Source organism: Mus pahari, unplaced genomic scaffold (genome assembly GCF_900095145.1).
Source record: "Mus pahari unplaced genomic scaffold, PAHARI_EIJ_v1.1 scaffold_7310_1, whole genome shotgun sequence".
Taxonomy (NCBI): Eukaryota; Metazoa; Chordata; class Mammalia; order Rodentia; family Muridae; genus Mus; species Mus pahari.
In genome coordinates, this window is record NW_018393229.1 from 13,045 (window position 1) to 33,169 (window position 20,125).

Consider the following 20,125-nt stretch of genomic DNA (forward strand, 5'->3'; position numbering starts at 1 on the left):
AAGGAAGGAAGGAAGGAAGGAAGGAAAAAGAAAAAAACATACAGAATACACAAGATACAGTCCACAGAATTCAAAATGCTCAACAAGCTGAAGTGCCCAAGTGAGGATGCTTCAGTCCCACTTGGGAGAGAGACAAAAGCAATCTCAAGTGAGGAGGGAGGGAGGGAAGGAGGGAGGGACTTGGGAGGGAATGTGGACAGGGTGTCGGGCAGTGGGGGCTACAGAGGAACCTGATCTGATACTGGGTGAGGGAAAAGGACAGAAGCCCTGAGGGTCAGCAGAAAGAATGGAAACAGGCAACCTCAATAAATAGGAGGTTGGGGGGAACCCCCAGAATGCACCAGACACCTGAGAGATGAGAGACTCCCAGGACTCATAGGGATCTTTGATGAGGTGCTGGACAGTGGTGAGAGGGAACTTATGGAGCCCACCTCCAGTGGGAAGACAGGACATTTGTGGGGCTGCCATCCCACAGTCACACCTCCAATCCATAATTGTTTCTGTCTGAAAGAATTACAGGAATAGACATGGAGAGGAGTCTGGGGAGAAGAAGGTCCACAGACAGACCCAAAGTGGGATCCAGCTCAAGGGGAGGTCCCAGGGCCTGACACTATTACTGAGGCTATGGAATGCTCACAAAAAGGGATCTATCATGACTACCATCTGAGGGACCCAACAAGCAGCTGAAAGAGTCAGATGCAGTTATTTGCACCAATGGACAGAAGCAGTTGACCCCTGTTTTTGAGTTGGGGAAGGCTTAAAGAAGCTTAGGAGAAGGGAAATTTTGTAGGAGGACCAGCAGTCTTGGTTAATCTGGACCCCAGAGATCTTTCAAACACTGGACCACCAAACAGACAGCATACATCAGCTGATATGAGACCCCTAACACACATACAGTAGAGGACTTCCAGGTCTGTGTTCATTCAAAGATGAAGCACCTAACCCTCAAGAGACTAGAGATCCCAGGGAGTTTAGAGGTCAGGTGTTGGGGGGGGGGCATCCACGTGGAGATAGGGTAGGGTAGAGAGGAGGTGTGGGATGTGGTGCAGTCGGAGGGTGGGTGGAGAGGCGTGGGGAATGGAATATGGAGTGTAAAAAATGAATTTAAATTAAAAAAAGAAAAAAGAAAAAAGCCAGGCAGTGGTGGCTCACACCTTTAATCCCAGCACTTGGGAGGTAGAGGCAGGTGAATTTCTGAGTTCGAGGCCAGCCTGGTCTACAAAGTGAGTTCCAGGACAGCCAGGACTACACAGAGAAACCCTGTCTTGAAAAACAAAAACAAAACAAAACAAAACAAAACAAGAAATTGTAAAACTATCATGGGTACGGTAAGCATAAAGAGTTTAATTGTAGGAAAAAATAATTTAGGCCATAATGTTGGTATGACAGAAAGATTAGTACAACAGCTAATATTTTATTAGCATAACATGACAGGCTAAATGTGGCCACACTCATGAAAAATAATTGAAAACATCAAAAGACAAGAGTAGTAGGCCTAGAATGAAGGAAACATTTTATCATTTACTTTAGAGGGTAGAAAACCAAGAGTATATTCTACTAGGAGAGCAGAGGATGTTGGATTTGTTGTAGTTGGAAACCCCAATTGTGCAGGAGAGGAACAAAATGTGAACTCAATTAAATATAATAAATAGTGTGTAGATTGGCCTGGGGCATGTTTGGGATTCTCTGTGTAGTAAGACTCAAAGGTATTATGAAGATTGTTGATCCAAAGATAGATAAAAGAAATCAAAATATGTGTAATGTGTAAGGGTGAGTGTGATAGCAGCACATGGAAATGTTTCTACAACTGTAGAGAAACAATTAGACATGAGTATTTATTTTCTGAGATTAAGATAAGTTACTCTTGAAAACAGAAAATAAGATCTTAAAATGTTTTTATGGCAGTCAGGAAAGGATATGTATCTTGAGTCACAGGTAGGTGAAGAGATTTTTATCAAGGCAGCTCGCATTTTGTTTTATTTTTACTTTCTGTTTATTGATGTGTAGCTGTGTGTATGTCTGTGTGAAAGAGTCTTATCCCCTGGTATTGGAGTTATATATACTTGTGAGCTTCCATGTAGGAGCTGGAAATTGACACTGGTTCCTCTGATAAAGGAGACAGGGCTTGTAATCACTGAGCCATCTCTCCAGCACAGACTTCTCTCATTTTCAATAAATACAAATTTGTTATAATACATTCCAGGATAATGTAATTACTTATCCTTTTTTGGGCTTTGATTAGTCATTTTGGAGGGAAAGTGAGTACTTGAATGGTTGACTTAGCTACTCTAAATTTCATACACACACACACACACACACACACACACACACACATATATATATATATAAAATCTTTAGTGTATTTTAGAAAATAGGATTTCAACAGTTCAGGTGAACATAGCAACTAATAGAAAAGTGACAACTGATGGAGACCTGCATTATAAACTTATTATAAGATTATTTTATTAGTGTGATTTATTTATATGTAATTTCCTAGTTAGATTCCACTATCAAATTAAACTTTAGCCTAAAGGAAGCCTGAGGTAAAGAAGAGATTTCGATAGTTTAGGTTCTTAGCACACCTTTAACATAGTTTTAAACTATTAATTGAAGGTATATGTTCCTTTACCATCCTTATTCAGGTGGGCACAAGTTATACATGAAAGAGAGATGAGCAAGCCAGTGAATACAAGCCAATAAGCTGCTTTTACTATGGCTCCTGAATCTATCCACACAGAATACCTGCTCTGATTTCTTACAATGATGGTCTCTGGTTGGAAAAAGCAAGACAAATTCTTTCCTACTAAAGACTTTATTCACCCTATTACATAGCAAAAGGGAAGAAAACTGAAATGTCTGCTTAAATAAATTACCAACCAAAGAGTACACATGAAGGGGCTCATGACTCCAGCTACATGTAGCAGAGAATTGCCTTATCTGGCATCAATGGTAGGGGAGGCCCTTGGTCTTGTGGTGGCTTGATACCCCAGTGTGTAAGGTGATGCTAGATTGGTGAGGCAAGAATGGGAGGGTGGGCAGGGGAGGACCCAAAAAAAGTAAAGGGGAGGGGGTAGTATAAGCGGTTTGAGGAGGGGAAAATGGGATGGAGGACATTTGAAATGTAAATAAATAAAATAACCAATAAAAAGTGAAAAAAAACCCTAAATTGTAAAGAAAAATGACTGTTTTCCTAGACATCTGAGAGGATTTGATGTTTGATTATCCCAATTGTTATGATTTTATTTTAGTTATTTGATTTGGTTTTATGTCTTCATGGCATGCATGTCTTTATTTGCACCACTTACAAATATGGTACAGCAGAAATTATAAAAGTCACTGAATTCCCTGTAACTCAACGTAGATGGTTCTGAGTAATAGTATCTGTGCGAAAATCAAATCCCTATCTTCAGGCTAAACAATTGAGCCATCTGTCTAGTTCTTTTGGGTAATTGTAGGTAATCACCCTTCTCTTTAGAGACTATTTAGATACTAAAGGATTATTTCTGTTGTCACCATGGTATGATCAAAACAGGATACCTGACAATTGAACTTTATGAACTTCCAGAGTGTTTCTTCCACCATATTGAGCATAGATTATGGGAGAGCATGGAGACAAACAAAAGATGTACCTTTTCCAACATTATTATATATGATCAATAACATTTGTTTGTTTTTGTTTTGGGTATTTTATTATTAATGAATTAATTCATTTATTTATTAAGACAATCCAGATATTGATACACCTCCCTGTCCTCCCTCCCACAGTTCCTCATCCTGTTCCTCATCTCCATGTTCTCAACAGGATCCTACACCACAAACCAGGCCTCCCCCCGTCTCTGGGGCTGAAAGACTCTCAATAATTTAGCTTATTTTCTCCCACTGAGGCAAGACCAGGCAGTCCTCTGCTGTATATGCTTTAGAGGCCTCAGACGACCTAATGTATGCTGCCTGGTTTGTGTGTCAGTGTCTGGGAGCTGCCATGGGCCTGGGTTAGTTAATACTGTTGGTATCATGGAGTCATGCTCCTCTTCTGTTTCTTCCATCCATCCCCTAATTCATAGGGGTCCCTGACTTCATTTGAATGGTTGGCTCTAAGTATCTCTATCTGTCTCAGTCAGCAGCTGGTAGTCCCTGTAAGAGGGCATCCCTGCAAGGCTCCTGTCTGTAAGCACATCACAGCATCATTAGTAGTGTCAAATCTTGGTGTGTACCCATGAGTTGGAACCCCAGTTGTGCCAGACACTGGACTGAGTGCGACCGCCCGCAGTCACACTCGAACCGGGTACTCCTGAAAGGTGGGCTGGGGCTGAAAGAGATTAGACTACAAACAAGGAAGGAAGGCTAAGACAACATAGCTGATCCAAGTCCCCAAGTTTACTAAGATTCTGAGCTTATATAGAGGGAGGAGGCCCATCACCCACCACTCCATTCTTGATGCCATTCACCAGCTGAAGGTGATCTGCAGGACGCTGTCTCCAGAAGGTCTCAAGGGTCTCAGCAGGTAACGATAGTGTTTTGGAGGAAAGCAGTGGCAGGTGTAGACAGTAGAACCTGCTTTGTAAGTTGGAAGGTTCCACCCCAGGTGCTTAGTAGCACCAAGGTCTGAATCAGCCTGCTTCAAGGCTCAGGGAGGCAACACTGGACCACCTTTCCTTAAGTCTCTTCTCCATTTTTGTCCATGCAGTTCTTTTAGACAGTAAAATTTCTGGGTCTGAAATTTTGGCTGTGGACTGGTAACATCATCACTTCTCTTGAAGTCCTGTCTATCTACTGGAAGTGGACTGTTCAAATTCCCTCTCTTCACTATTAGGCTCTCCATCTAAGGTCACTCCCCTTGAGTCCTGAGAGTCTTGCACCTCCCACGTCTCTAGTACTCTCTTGAGGGTCTCCCTACCTCCCTCCTTCTGAGGCTGTATATTTCAATTCATTCTGCTGGCCCTCTAGGCTTCTCTCCTGTCTCCCTTCCCCCTTCTCCCTACCTGATCCTGTCCCCCATTTCCTCCCCCCTCCCACCTTTCTCCCAAATCTATGAAGTCACCTTTACTCTGATATGTGAACCACACAAAAACCCAACAAAGAAAGAGAACTTCAGACCAATTTCCTTATGAATATCGATGCAAAAATACTCAATAAAATTCTAGCAAACAGAGTCCAAGAACACATCAAAACCATCATTTACTATGACCAAGTACGCTTCAACCCAGTGATATAGGGATGGTTCAATATATGGAAATCCATGAATTTAATCTACTATATGAACACACTCAAAAAATCACATGATCATCTCAATAGATGCTGAAAATTCTTCTACAAAATGTTACACCCTTTCATGTTAAAAGTATTGGAGAGATCAGGAATTCAAGGCCCTTACCTGAACAAAATAAAATGAACATACAGCAAAACATCAGCCAATATCAAATTAAATGGACAAATTTTTGAAGTAATCCCACTCTCACCAAATCTATTCATTATAGTATTCAAATATCTAGCTAGAGCAATAGGACAACAAAAGGAGATCAAGGGGATAAAAATTGGAAAAGAAGTCAAGGTATCACTATTTTTGGATATTATGAGTATACATAGGTGAATCCCCAATAACAAGAGAACTTCTAAAGGTGATTAAAAACTTTCAGCAAGTTGGTTGGATATAAAATTAATTCAAACAAAAGAGTAGCCTTCCTTTATACAAGTGATAAACAGACTGTGAAAGCAATTAGCAAAACAACCCCCCCAAAACAAACAAACAAACCAAAACCAAAAAACCCAAACAAAACAAAAACCAAAAAAAATCAACCTTCCCAATAGCCACAAATAGTATAAAATTATCTTGGCATATCTCTTATAAAGTAAGTGGAAGATCTATAGGACTAGAAAGTAAAATTCTTGAAAAAAGGAAATCAAAAAGACCTCAGAGGATGGAAATATCTTCCATGCTTATGAATTTGTAGGAGTAACACATTAAAAATGGCCAACCTATCAAAAGCAATCTACAGATTCAATGCAATCCTCATTAAGATTCCAACACAGTTCTTCAGAGACATGAAAAGAGCAACTCTAAATTTCATGTGGAAAAACATAAAACCCACCATACTGAAAAAATTCTTAACAAAATACGTACTTCTGGGAGAAACAGCACCCCAGACCTCAGACTACTACATTGCAACAGTGTGAAATATTCCATAGTATTTGTATAGAGACAGGCAGGTAGATCAATGGAATAGAACTGAAGACCCCAAAATAAGCACACACACTTATGGACAATTGATCTTTGACAAGAAGTTAGAAACATATAATGGGAAAAAGAAAGAATCTTCAATAAATTGTGCTGGTCTAACTGGCTGTCTGTATGTAGAAAAATGAAAATAGACCCATATTTATCACCTTATGCAAACCTCATATCCAAGTGGATCAAGGACCTCAACATAAAACCTAACACACTGAATAGAATAGAATAGAATAGAATAGAAAGTGGGAAAGAGCCTTAAACTCACTGGCAAACAGGGAAATTTTCTAAATAGAACTCCAATGTCTCAGGCTCTAAGTTCAACAATTGATACATGGGACCTCATGAAATTGAAACCTTATGTAAGGCAAAAGATAACATTCATAGGTCTAATTGGCAATCCACAGAATGGGAAAATTCTTCACTAATTTCACATTCAATAGAGGGTTAATATCCAAAATATATAAAGAATATAAGAAGCTAACCTCCAAAAAAACCAAATAACCCAATTAAGAAATGGGGTACAGTTATAAAAATATAAATCACAACAGAGGAATATCAAATGGTTGAGAGGCACTTAAAGAAATATTCAAAGTCCTTAGTGTTAGTGATCAGGAAAATGCAAATAAAAATGACTCTGAGATTCAAATTTACACAAATAAGAATGACTAAGGTCAAAAACTCAGATGACAGCACATGTTGCCTGGGATGTTGAAAAAGAAGAACACTCCTCCATTAGTAGTAGGATTGCAAACTGGTACAACCACTCTGGAAATCAATCTAGAGGTTCCTCAGAAAATTGGAAATAGATCTACTTGATAGACCCAGCTAGGCCACTCTTTGGCATATACCCAAAAGATGCTTAACTATACCACAGGGACACATGCTCCATAATGTTCCTAGTGGCCTGATTTGTGATAGCCAGAAGCTTTAAACAACGCAAAGGATGAATGGATACAGAAAATGTTGTACATTTACACAATGGAATACTATTTAGCTATTAAAATTGAGGACATGATGAATTTTGCAGGCAAATGGATGGAATTAGAAAATTTCATCCTGAGTGAGTTAACCCAGACCAGAAAGGACACACACAGTATGTACTCACTAATAAGTGGATATTAGTCAAAAAGTTAGATTTCCTAGGATATAATCCACAGATTTAAGAAGTTTAAAATTTCGTTGTTTATCATTCAAAAGTCGATATTGCACGTTAAATAGTAAGTAGTTGAATTTTCCAATTTCTCTGAAAGAGAAATGGTTTGAATTAAAAAGCTTCTAAAAAACTAAATACCAATTTTAAGTCTGCAATCACAACTTGATACAGACTAGAATAAATCCTAAGTAGTTTCCATACTTAATCATAATTTTTAGCCATAGGTGCTTAGTACACAAGGTCCTTAACTTGCCAACATGTAGAACTGAGTAAATCCATATCAGTAAAACAATATTGCTTTGGTGCTCACAATGTATCTCTTTCCTCAAATAGAAACAGAGGGTGCAAACGATTTAGTTCCTTGAGACTTACTGGCCATAATATTTTACATATGTAGTAAAGTTTCAGAGAGATTCTGTCTCAAATAATATTTATAATATACTTGACATTGTGTTTGCATATATATATATATATACATATATATATATATATATATGCAAACACAGTCACAAACAGGAGATCTTTCAAACTCATGTGGATTCAGACATATAATGCACAAAAATAAGCATGAAAAGTTTAAACCTATTTTTTTTTAAAATGTGTAGAACATACCAGTATGATTTTTATTGACAGGATTATGAGGAAATGTGATAATCTCACTCCTGGTTCCCTCCTTCAGTTTACCTCTTATGACTATTTTATTCCCCTTTCTAAGTTATAAAATTTAAGATTCCTCACTTGGGCCTTCCTTCTCATTTAGCTCCTTTGTGTCTCTGGAGTGTATCATGTTAGCATGGTATGTACCTGTAATTTTTATAGCTATCATGCACTTATAATTATGTACTATGCATATCTATTTGGGACTGTATTAGCTCACTCATAATGATACTCAAATTCCATCCATTTTCCTGAAAAATCCATGATGTCTCGATTTTTAATAGTTGAAAAGTATTCTATTGTATGGATGTACCACATCTTCTTTATCCATTTTTTCCAGTAGGGAGACATCTAGGTTGTTCCCCGTTTTTGACTATTATGAATAAAGCTGCTATGTACATAGTGGAGCAAGTGTCTTTGTAAGATTTTGGACCATCTTTGGGGTATATGCCCAGGAGTACTACAGCTGCATCTTGAGATAGAATTATTCCCAGTTTTTTGAGAAACTGTCAAATTGATTTCCAAAATGGTTGTACAAGTTTATATTCCCATGAACAATGAAGAAGTGTTCTCCTTGTTCCACATCTACATGGACAAAGGCCAACTCTTGAATTTTTATCTTAGGTATTGTCCGTGTGAAAAATGAAACCTGAGTTATTTTGATTAGCATTTCTCTAATAACTAAGGACTTTGGACATTTCTTTAAGTGCTTCTCAGACATTAAATTATCCTCTATTGAGAATTCTGTTTAGTTCTGTGCCCCACTTTTAAAATTTGGTCTATCTATCTATCTATCTATCTATCTATCTATCTATCTATCTATCTAGAGCATCTGTGTCTAAATTCTTGAGTTCTTCATAAATTTTGGGAATTAGCGCTCTGTCAGTTGTATGATTGGTCAAGATTCTTTGCCAATCTTTGGGTTTCTGGTTTTTACTATTGACAGTTTCCTTTCATTTACATAAGTTTTACAGTTTTGTGATGTCCCATTTATCAATTACTGATCTTAAAGCCTGATCTACTGATGTTCTCTACAGAACACTGTCTATTGTACAAATGTATTCAAGGATATTTCTCGCTATATCTTCAGTAGACATAATGTATCTGGTTTTATGTTGAAGTCCTTGATCTACTTCAACTTGAGTTTTGTTCAGGGTGATAAAAATGCATCTATTTTCAGTCTACTATGTGTAGACATCCACTAGTCTGGTACAATTTGTTGAAGATGCTTTTATTATTCCATTGTATTACTTGGACCTCTTTATCAGAAATTTAGTGTTCATAGATGTGTGGGTTTAATTTTGTGTCTTTGAATAAATTCCAGTGATCAATATGTACCAATACCATGCAGTTTTTATTATTATTGCTTTGTAGTACAGCTGTACATTAGGAATGGTGATTCCTCCCCAAGTTCTTTTATTGCTCAGAATTTTTTTGCCATACTGGATTTTTTTGTTTTTCCATATGAAGTTGAGAATTGATCTTTCAAACCCTATACAAAAATTATGTTGGAATTTTGATGGGGATTGTATTGAATCTGTAGATTGCTATTTGTAAGATGGCCAGTTTTTTCACTATGCTAATTTTATATATCCACAAGCATGGGAGATATTTCCATCTTCTGATATCTTCTTCAATTTCTTTCTTTAAAATGTTAAAGTTCTTGTAATACAAATATATCTCTTGCTTGGTTAGAGTTATACCAATATATTTTATACTACTGGTGATTATTGTAAAGGCTGTTGTTTCTCTATTTTTTTTCCTCAGTCCATTTTTCATCAGTAGAAAAAAGGTCTTCTCAGGCAACAGGCTGTGGAGAGGCTCTGCAGGTTCCTAACAAATACAGAGGTGGATGCTCTCAGCCAACCACTGGGCTGAACTCAGGGTCCCCAATGGAAAGAGCTAGAGAAAGGACCCAAGGAGCTAAAGGGGTTTGCAACCCCTTAGGAAGAACAACAATATGAACTAACCAGTAGCACAGAGCTCCCAGGGACTAAACCACCAACCAAAGAGTACACATGGAGGGACACATGACTCCAGCTACCTATCAAGCTGAGGATGGCCTTGTCAGACATCAATGGGAGGAGAGGCCATTGGTCCTGTGAAGGCTTGATATTCCAGTGTAGGGAAAGCCTGGACAGAGAAATGGCAGTGGGTAGGTTGATGAGCAGGATAATGGCGATGGGATAGGGAGTTTTTGGAAGGGAAACAAGGAAAAAGGATAACATTTGAAATGTAAATAATGAAAATATCTAATAAAATTTCAAAAACTGTCTTCTGATTTATTTGAGTTAATTTTATATCCAGCCGCTTTGCTTGACATATTTATCAGCTGTGGGAGTTCTCTTGTAGAACTTTCAGATCACTTATGCATATTATCACAACATCCATGATAATTTGACTTCTTCCTTTCCAATTTGTAGCCACTTGATCTTCTTTAGTTGTCTTATTTCTCTAGCTAGAACTTCAAGTATAATGAGAGCCTGGTCAGCCTTGTCTTATCCCTGATTTTCATGGAAATGCTTTAAGTTTCTTGCTATTTAGTTTTTTGTAAGATATTGTTATGCTTTATGTTGCTTTGATTATGTTTAGGTATGTGCCCTATACTCCTAATTTCTCTAATCCCTTTAACATCAAAGGGTTTTGGATATTGTCAAAGTGTTTTTCTGCATCTAATGAGATAATCATTTGATTTTTTTTTCAGTCAGTTTATTTATATGATGAATTACATAGATAGAGCTTCATATATTGAACTATCCCTCCATGCCTGGGTTGAAGCATAATTGATCTTGATGGATGATGTGTTTGATATGTTCCTGGACTCAGCTTGATAGCATTTTGTAGAGTAGTTTTGTATAAACGTTCATCATAGAAATTGGTCTGAAATTCTCTTTCTTTGGTGAGTCTTTGTGTGATTTAAATATCAGCATGACTGTGGCCTCAGAGAATGAGTTTGGCCATGTTCCTTCTGTTTCTATTTTATGTTATAGTTTGTGGGGTATTAGTATTAGCTCTTCTTTGAAAGTCTAGTAGATTTCTGCATTAAAGTCATTGTCTCTGGTTCTTTTTTTGGTGGGGAAACTTTTAATGACTACTTCTCTTTCCTTAGAGATTATGGGTCTGGTTAAATTGTTTACCTGATCCTTATTTAAGTGTTATCTGCATAGAAAAATGTTTTTAAAAGAATTTTGAATTTGTGGATTACAGACTTTTATTTTTTTATTTTTTAGAGGAAAAATGCCATTTTTTTAAACTTAAATTTCTTACCCCTTAAGTATTCACATTAATACATCTTATAGTATATGTGAAATATGAAAACATGCGAGTTATGCAAACTATACTATGTTATAGTGCAAGTCAAATAGCAAAGGACCTAACAATTTTGAAAATGCTACTCAATCGTCTCTTTCTGCTTTATTGACCTGGGCAAAAAATAAATGCCTGGAAACAAAAGATAGAATATGCAGTATTTCGCCAATGATAACAATTAACTTTCCCAACATGAGTTAAGTAGCCCATGCAACCTAAGCTAATGCCTATGGTAACAGCAGTCCTCTGGTCTGACTCACATCATTATTGTAAAGGTGGCCACTGAGGGCTGGCCCAACCTTCTCCGTGTTCATCCATCTTTCTTCGAAGAAAGAAGTCTCGTTCCAAGATCTCTATGCTGAAGTAATACTCTATTTGGCACTTAATGTATTCTTTAAGCAGTGTTTCTTCCACAGGATACAGGTGCACATCTGTGCCATCATTGTAGTAGTACATCCTGCTGGCGTTAATCTCTGTAGGCAATGGCTGCTCAGTTCTTTCCCCTGGCTCTCGATAACCATATGAATAGTCAAAGTTCAGTCTAGGGTTTACTTGACCTCAGCCTCTTCCACGGCCTCTCGTGGAGCCTCGGATGGTACCACCCTCACTTCTCACACTGGATACTTCATCTTGATCATCTATGTCTCTTTTCTTTATCCCGTCTCCAACTCCGTGTTTCACTTTTTTTTATTACTGTGCGCTAGTTTATTTGCTTCAGGTTGACATCTAGAGCTGTTCTGGACCCAGGTCTTTACTGGCTGTCTGGTCTCACATCATCTAAGTGGAGTGGCATCCATTTATGCTTATTAGCTCTCTTCTGCTGACTGCTTGACTAAGCCTCATCCTGGCTGACATTCTCAATAGAACCATCTGGTTTTGCTTGCCTGTTCTCACTGCTCTCACTGTTGCTTCTTTTTCCAATCATCTCTTCTTTGTCTTCTCTCATTTGTGACTTTTTACTTCCTTGGTTGATAACACTCTGAGACCCCATGTTAACCAATTCACCTGGTGTTGGCCAGTCTGCCACATCACTGAAGTCACTAGCCTTGTTGGATTTCTTTGTCTTGAGTTTTCCTGCTTTTATAATTTTGGGGGAACTGAGCTCGGCCTCCTGGTAGTCCTGAGTGGGCAGCAGCACACCGGTGCCCACTGAGAACTGGTGCTGCAGCAGCTTCGTGGTCCAGGGATTCCCCTTTGACAGCAGCAGCGGTGGCAGCAGCTCATCCTTGGGACAGCTGTCCCTGGGTCCTCCCGGGTGTCCTCCAGTGGGTCCCGTAGTGCTGGCGAGTACAGGCTTTTAAAGTAAGACCTAATGATTCTTTTAATTTCCTGAGTATCATTTGTTATGAATCACTTTTTGTTTCTGATTTTGTTTATATGAATACTGTCACTCTGTCTCTCCGTTAGATTGCCTATCTTGATTTTCTCAAAGAACCAGTGATGGGTTTCCTAGATTCTTGTATTATTTTCTTTGTTTCTATCTGATTTATTTCAGCTATGATTTTGATTATTTCCTGCCTTCTACTCCCTTTGGTGTGCTTGCTTTTGATTTTTCCTAGACCTTTCAGGTGTGATATTAAATTGCTTGTATGAGAATTTTGTAATTTTCTTTTGGAGGCAATTAGTGCTGTGAACTTTTCTCTTATTTCTGTTTTCATTGTGCCCTATTTGAGTATGTAGTGCCTTCATTTTCATTGCATTTTAGAAAGTGTTTAATTTCTTCATTTCTTTCATGACCCAGAGATCAATGGATACGGAGTTGTTCAATTTCCATAAGTGTGTAGGCTTTCCAGTGTTTGTGTTGAAGACCATCTTTAATCCGTGTTATTAGGATAAAATACAAGTCATTATTTCAGTGTTCTTGTATCTGTTGAAATTTGCTTTTTAATCGACTGTATGGTCAATTATGGAGAAGGATTCACAGGATGCTGAAAAAAGATGTATATAATTTTCTGTTTTGGTGAAATATTGCAACATTTTCTGTGAGGTCCATTTGATTCATCGTGTCTCATAGTTTCATTATTTCTCTGCTTAGTTTTTGTCTGGATGTCCTGTGAAGTAGTGAGAGTGGAGTGTTGAATTCTCCGACTGTTAATGTGTGGGAATAAGTGTGATATTTAAAATTCGGTACTGTTCATTTACAAATGTGTGTGTGGGCATTTGTTGGGGTCATATATGTTCAGAATTGAGATATCATTTTGGCATTTTGTTTTGTTTTGTTTTCGTTTCTTGTTGGAGCCTCCCAGACAGGCAGCCACTGTTCTACACCACCTGGGGTGATTTCTGCCAGGCTGGTTCTTTGTTTATACCTGCCACTGTTCCCCCATTGCCTCAGGGCAGACACTACTCCCTGCTGCTAGGCACCTAGATGCTACAGAGACAGCATTCCTGAAGATCTGCCTACCTGTTCGCACCTGGACTGCCCCAAGATTGGGGCTGGGGGGAAGGGTTTTTCCCATGCCATATAAACCCGGTACTTCATTAAACATTTGGGCTTTGATCAGGAAATCTTGTCAAGGTCTGGTTATTTCTCTTCTTGCCATCTTTTCCCTTTCAGCCCAGCCCTGCCTTTCATGACGAACCCGGATCGGAGTGTGACTGACTGCAGACAAAAGCTCTAAGGCAGAAACACAGTTTCTGAGTATGAAGTGTTCTTACCTGTCTCATTTGGTTAACTTATATTGAAAGTCTATTTTATTAGGTATTAGAATGGCTATTCCAGCTTGATCCGTGGGTCCATTTGCTTGTCAATTTTCCCATCCCTTCAATGTGAGGTAATGTTTATCATTGATGCTGATATGTATTCTTGTATTCAACAAAATGATGGATCCTGTTTTCAAAACCATTCTCTTACCCTGTGTCTTTTATTGGGGAATTTCCTCCTTTGAAGTTGAGATATAATAATGTTTTTTACTGTACTTTGATGTTACGCGTGTGTGTGTGTGTGTGTGTGTGTGTGTGTGTGTGTGTGCACACGTGCAGTCTCTGTTGAGATGTTTTATGCTACCTGTTTTTTTCCAATGCTGCTTTCAATATCTTTTCTCACTTCTGTAGATTTTCTGTTTTGATTATTATGTTCCAGGAGGATTTTCTTGTCATATTCAGTCTAATTTGGTATTCTACATGCTTCTTGCATGTTTATAGGCATCTCTTTCTTTATGTTGGTGGTATTTTCTTCTATGATTATATTGAGAATATTTTGGGAGCTGTAGAGCTGGAATTCTTTACCATATTCTATTCTTCTTATTCTTGGATTAGGTCTTTTCACGGTATCCCAAATTTCCTGGATATTTTGTGTTAGGAATTTTTTAGCCTTAACATTTTATTTGACTGATGTACCAGTTTCTTCTATTATATTTTGTATGCCAGAGATTCTTTCTTCCATTTCCTTTATTATGTTGGTTATGCTTTCATCTGTTGTTCCTGTTCTCTCTCTAGGATTTCCATCTCCAGGATTTCCTAAGTTTAAGGTTTCTTTTTATTGCTTCTATTTCCACTTTCAGGTTATGCATACTTTTATTTATTTATTTCTTCACTCATTTAATTGTATTTTCCTGTATATCTTTAAGGAACTTATTTGTTTCCTACTCTTTAAGGACCTCTATGTTTGTAGTTTTTCTGTATTTCTTTAATGGATGTATTTCTTTCCGCTTTAAAGGCCAATATCACTTTGATAAGATTTGATTTGAGTTGTCTATGAATTATTAGGTTTTTCAACCCTCTTTCTCTATTCTCAGAGTTAAGTTAGAGATCTATAATGTAAAGAAACACTTGAGGGACAGAGATTAATAATCTCAAGAGGGACTTCAGACATTGATTGTAAGTGAGAGAACGCATCATTTCTACTCAGGCCATATTTCCTCCTGAAATGGTTCAGTGTTGTTTCTAGTAAAGGATACTCATTGCAGGGAATGCAAACAAGGTGAATTTTATTATGGTTTATTTAAAATGCTTCATTATGATATTTACTTATCAACATGTAAAAAGAAATTGGAAGGGGCATACGTGAGGAAAATAATTTGATGAATATAAAAAGAACTCCTCATGTGTTTGCAACAAACCACAAAAAAGCACAAATTTTATAAGTGAAATCCAACTATTTTCTAAATGTGTTCTGTTAATTTTTGTAAATAGTTTTATGTTGTGACAAAATTAAACTTTATGATATTCCAAAATTACCAAGGATTAACTAAGCCCATTTTCACTACCAATTTATGTTTATAAGTTTCTGTTAGAATAAAAGAACAATAAGATGTACAATCATACAAATGAATTACAGTAACAGTTTATATTCAACCATGTTAGAGAAAAACAAAGAATTAAACAACTCAAGTGTGTGAAATAGAAGAATACATTCCTAGCTGGTGATATTATTTTAATTCATTCTTATTGTCATAGTAGTCAACTGCCTATAAGCACATTTGCAACTAAACTTTAATGGTCAAAGCTTAGGATACCAAATCTTAACTGTTCAAATCAGTCACTTACTGTACCTGGCAGGGAGAAAACAAAGTAAAACAAACAAAAGATCTCATTCTGAAAAGGCAATATAGAAGAACCAGATAATGTTCTATGGTGAAAACCAACTCCATTTTGAGGTAAGTACTTGGCATATAGATTACACAGTGTAAGAATGGTTCCCTAGCCCACTTTCCTGCAAACAGCATGTGCTGCCCATTGCAAAAATGCCACAAACCCCGAACTCCAACCGGCAGAGACGGGGAGAAATGACACAAATGCCAAGGAAGGTTCCAAACAGATTTCTTCTTTATCTTCTCGAACAGCTTTTTCTAGGTAAGGGAGGCACAGAAGGCTCAGGTGGTCTTCTTCCCTTAAAGCTCAACTTAGACAATATGCTAGCTACTTAATCTCCACTATCTGAAGATTCCTCCGTACTCTCATCAGTACTGTCCTACCTTTTAGACTCCTTTCTTCTTTGCTGATCACTATGTTGAGACATAACCTCCTTTACTTCCTCTAATGCTTCTACCCCTTTTTCTATCTCAGCAGCATACTTTCCACTCTTGTCTGTCAGGCAAACTTTGACCAAATTCCAAATGGCTAGCGTGTCCAGTGGTAATAGGGTAGTCGAGTCTGCTGCCTACAAGTCTCTATCTAGTCATTCCCAATATTGGGGATTTACATAGCCCTCTTCTAGAAACCAGGGTGCCTCTTTAATTATTGTTTCCAAAAATTTGTCTAGAGTTTCATTTTTTAATTTAACTCCGTTTCGTTTGAGAAGCCGTACTAATGAGGTTTTTACCTTCACTGTTGAAGCGGTGGATCCCATGACTCTTTATCTGAGGTTTTCCGATCCTTTTGGAGGCTAGACTTTCCTGACTCTGTCCTGTAACCCCGGGAGCTTAACTTGTTTCTATACCGAGATCTTTAACTCCTTCCCGTAACCCCAGGAGCTTAACTTGTACTTACCATGGAACTCCCCTGTAGCTCCTTTTTCTTGGTCCAGCTCTTGCATGAGTTCCGAAGTTTCTCCCTTCTTGGCCAACAATGGGTGGTTTGAACTGATTTACCAGCAATTCTAATACCATCAGGGTTATTTGCGACAGGAAGTACACCAAAACAGCACACACACACACACACTCACACACACACACACACACTCACACACACACACACACACACACACACGCACACGCACGCGCGCACACACACACACTGCAGAGTAATTTTGCCATGTGTGCTTTGTCTTTTGAAATATACCTTTTTTTTATGGCTGTAACACCACTCCTTGCATGGATCCTTAGTTTTGAAATTAATAAGACACGGTGAATTATTCAATTAAAGAATCATCATCATCTTCCTGCAGCTGAAGATGGGAGAATCGACGGGATGCGGATGCTCTGCTCTGCATGAATACCTTCTTTCTTCTTAGCCAACTGAACTACTTCTAATCTTCCTGTTCCTTCTGCCTGGCTTCTGCCTTTTCTTTCTTTTCTGCTTCTTTCTTGACCTTTTCTTCTTTTCTTCTTTCTTCTTCACCAGATGCCCTGTTCAGCTTCCTCACACGGGGCACCAGAGCCTTCTCTTCTTTTGTTCCCCGTATGGGTCACCAGATGCCGCAAACCCTGAACTCTGACTGGCAGAGACGGGGAGAAACGACACAAACGCCAAGGAAGGTTCCAAACAGATTTCTTCTTTATCTCCCCGAACAACTTTTTCTAACCCTCTTCCAGTTCCAACTAACTCCAACCGAACTGTTTACAGCTTTTCCCACAGCATTCTCTTCCCTCCCTCCGGGGCACATCCTGTTTTTCTCAGTCCTCAGAGCTCCTTCAAAACAACATTTTCCCTCCTGCCCAGGGTGCATCCTGTTTTCAGTCCTCTGACCTAATCCCTCCCCCCTCTCCTGGATCCGGTCAGAGTTCAGCCAGGGCGCATGGTGATAGTCCAGTAACTCAGCAGGCAGGCAGTACAGGATCATCCACACAGGCTCAGCAGGCTCAGATTCTTGCAGCCAGGGAACATGGGGCTTGCCCCCCCCCCCCGCTCCCCACATAGAGTTCAGGCTCAGGCTCTTGGCAAACAGGCACCACGGGGCTTGGCACATCCGCTCCCCACACAAAAACAATTGTCATAGCCTAAGCTGCATTCTGTTCTACAAGGTAGTCTGAGAATATATTAGAGTTTATGATAACATTCCTAAAAGCCAAGTGTTTTTTCTAATACTCGGGTTGAAACCTCTCCTTCCACATATCATGAAATATCTCAGTCACTTGACAAAAGTATGCATTATAACATTGCCTTCACCGAACCTTGAACAGTCATTTATTTTGTATTAGGTCATTTCATTCTGGGTGTTTAGATGCTATGATTCCCATGGAACTTTTCTATTTACACAGATTTTTCAATAATATGTTTACATTGCTATTATACGTTGTGCAGGAATTTAATTTATGAAGTCTGTGTGAGTGTGAAGGACTATCATAAGAATCCTGTGTGACTCTGTAATACAATTTGTGTTCTGGAATGGTGATATTGTAACTCACAGTGGAGTGAGATGACAGTCTATATGTAGCCCCATGGAAAATAATAAGTAATATCTAACGATTAGAATAACAAACCTAGATTTAAGGAAACAGCATATGTGTGCTGCAGACTGGATAAAGTTGGCCCCTCAACCGATGGGAGAATCAGGGTCTCTGTACCCAGGTGAGAAAGGAGTCTGCGGTGTGACAGACAGATGCAAACACAAAGGAGTGTTGATCTGAATGTAATTTCTCAAAGTGAGTATCAGACTTACATTACAGAAGAAAACAAGGAAGTTAGGTGATACATTAAGGTCATCCAAGGTATATTGAGGTTACCCGATGCAAAATGACTCTTTACACAAAACAGAGAAATGCATATATAAAAGCTGCCAGGAACCAGGCAGTGTTTACAACTGGGATAAAAATCAGTGTTTGCAAATGGGATTAAAAATCAGCCCCACCTAAGTTCAGCTTATTCTTAGAATCCATGGGCAAGGGCTTCATGCCCTTACCATAGTTCCAATTCTAGTCTATTGTATAATCCACCTTCTCCCTAGGCCATTGTAAATTCCTGTATATGGGAGTAACTCAGCTATTATTCTAAGTGATTTTGTGGGGGACTTTATTTTATCAAGTAATGTAGTGTGCCATACATAACTATAATAAGAATCTAAACTTACTTTGCTAAGTTTGCCATGAAATTTCTAACTCTATGTAGTAGATAGTAATATATGATTTCTTTCACTATCTCTCTTTCAATACTGAAGGCTTTTTGTCTGAAGGAGTAGCATTCTTACAAAATTCAAAGCCCAAGGTTGGCTCAATGATTTCCTAGGATATTGGAACACTGGTGTAGGCTAATCTAACTTAGCTATATGTCAACTCATTCCTTGTAGGCACTTATAATAAAACAATATTGAAGGAAAGCACACAGATCTGTTCACTGACTGATATAGGGACAAGTTTGGAGCATTCGTGTTACAGGATGCCAAGACTCTAGGAGACTAAGGTTCCATGAAACTTTGTGCCCCAGGACTGTGTCCAAGATTTTGGGCTTTCCACACAAACTTCACTAGAGTAAGTGTGGCATATGTGTTACTGAATAGAGCAGAAAGACTCTATTCAGGATAATTACTGTACTTTTTTTCTTTTTTTCTACATTTAGAATGTTGTTATAATCAATACCATCCAGATCATTGTACTTTAATCCTTAAATGGTTTTAACTGAGTGACATCAATTATTTCAATCAGTACAAATATGTATCTCTTTTCATAAAGAAACTTATCATTTCTATGTAATGTTAGTGTTTCACTCCCATATGACTAGAATAGCCATTTTTCCTATGCTATATAACAGTACAAACCTATTACATATCAGGTAGCATTTTATTGTAAATGATCAACGTAACACATAAAAATACCTGTTTTTGTTTTGTTGTTGTTGTTGTTGTTGTTGTTGTTTTAATGTTGCTCCTTAGATATCTAGAGTATATGGACACAACACAATTAGGATAGGAAGACAACAATAAGATTGGAATTTCTATTTCTTCTTGGGTTTTAAATTTCATTCTGAGGCTTCACCCAAGCATTTTTTTCCGTCTCTTCTTGCATTATTATTTCTTAAACAAACCTTCTGTCTTTTTCTGTGAAAATAACTATTTCCCTAAATTTTAGTTGTCACCATTGTTCTTCACATGATACCAATGGCAATAATAATGGTTTAGATTTTTCTTCTAAATAGTCTAAATAGATTTTAAAAGTAAAATGACAAAAAAATAATAATAGTGAGCT

At 38.1% G+C, this 20,125-nt stretch overlaps 1 pseudogene; it reads right to left on the reverse strand.

The window, feature by feature from the left end:
• Positions 1 to 11,609: 11,609 nt before the first annotated feature.
• Positions 11,610 to 16,894, reverse strand: LOC110315426 (annotated as a pseudogene).
• Positions 16,895 to 20,125: the final 3,231 nt, after the last annotated feature.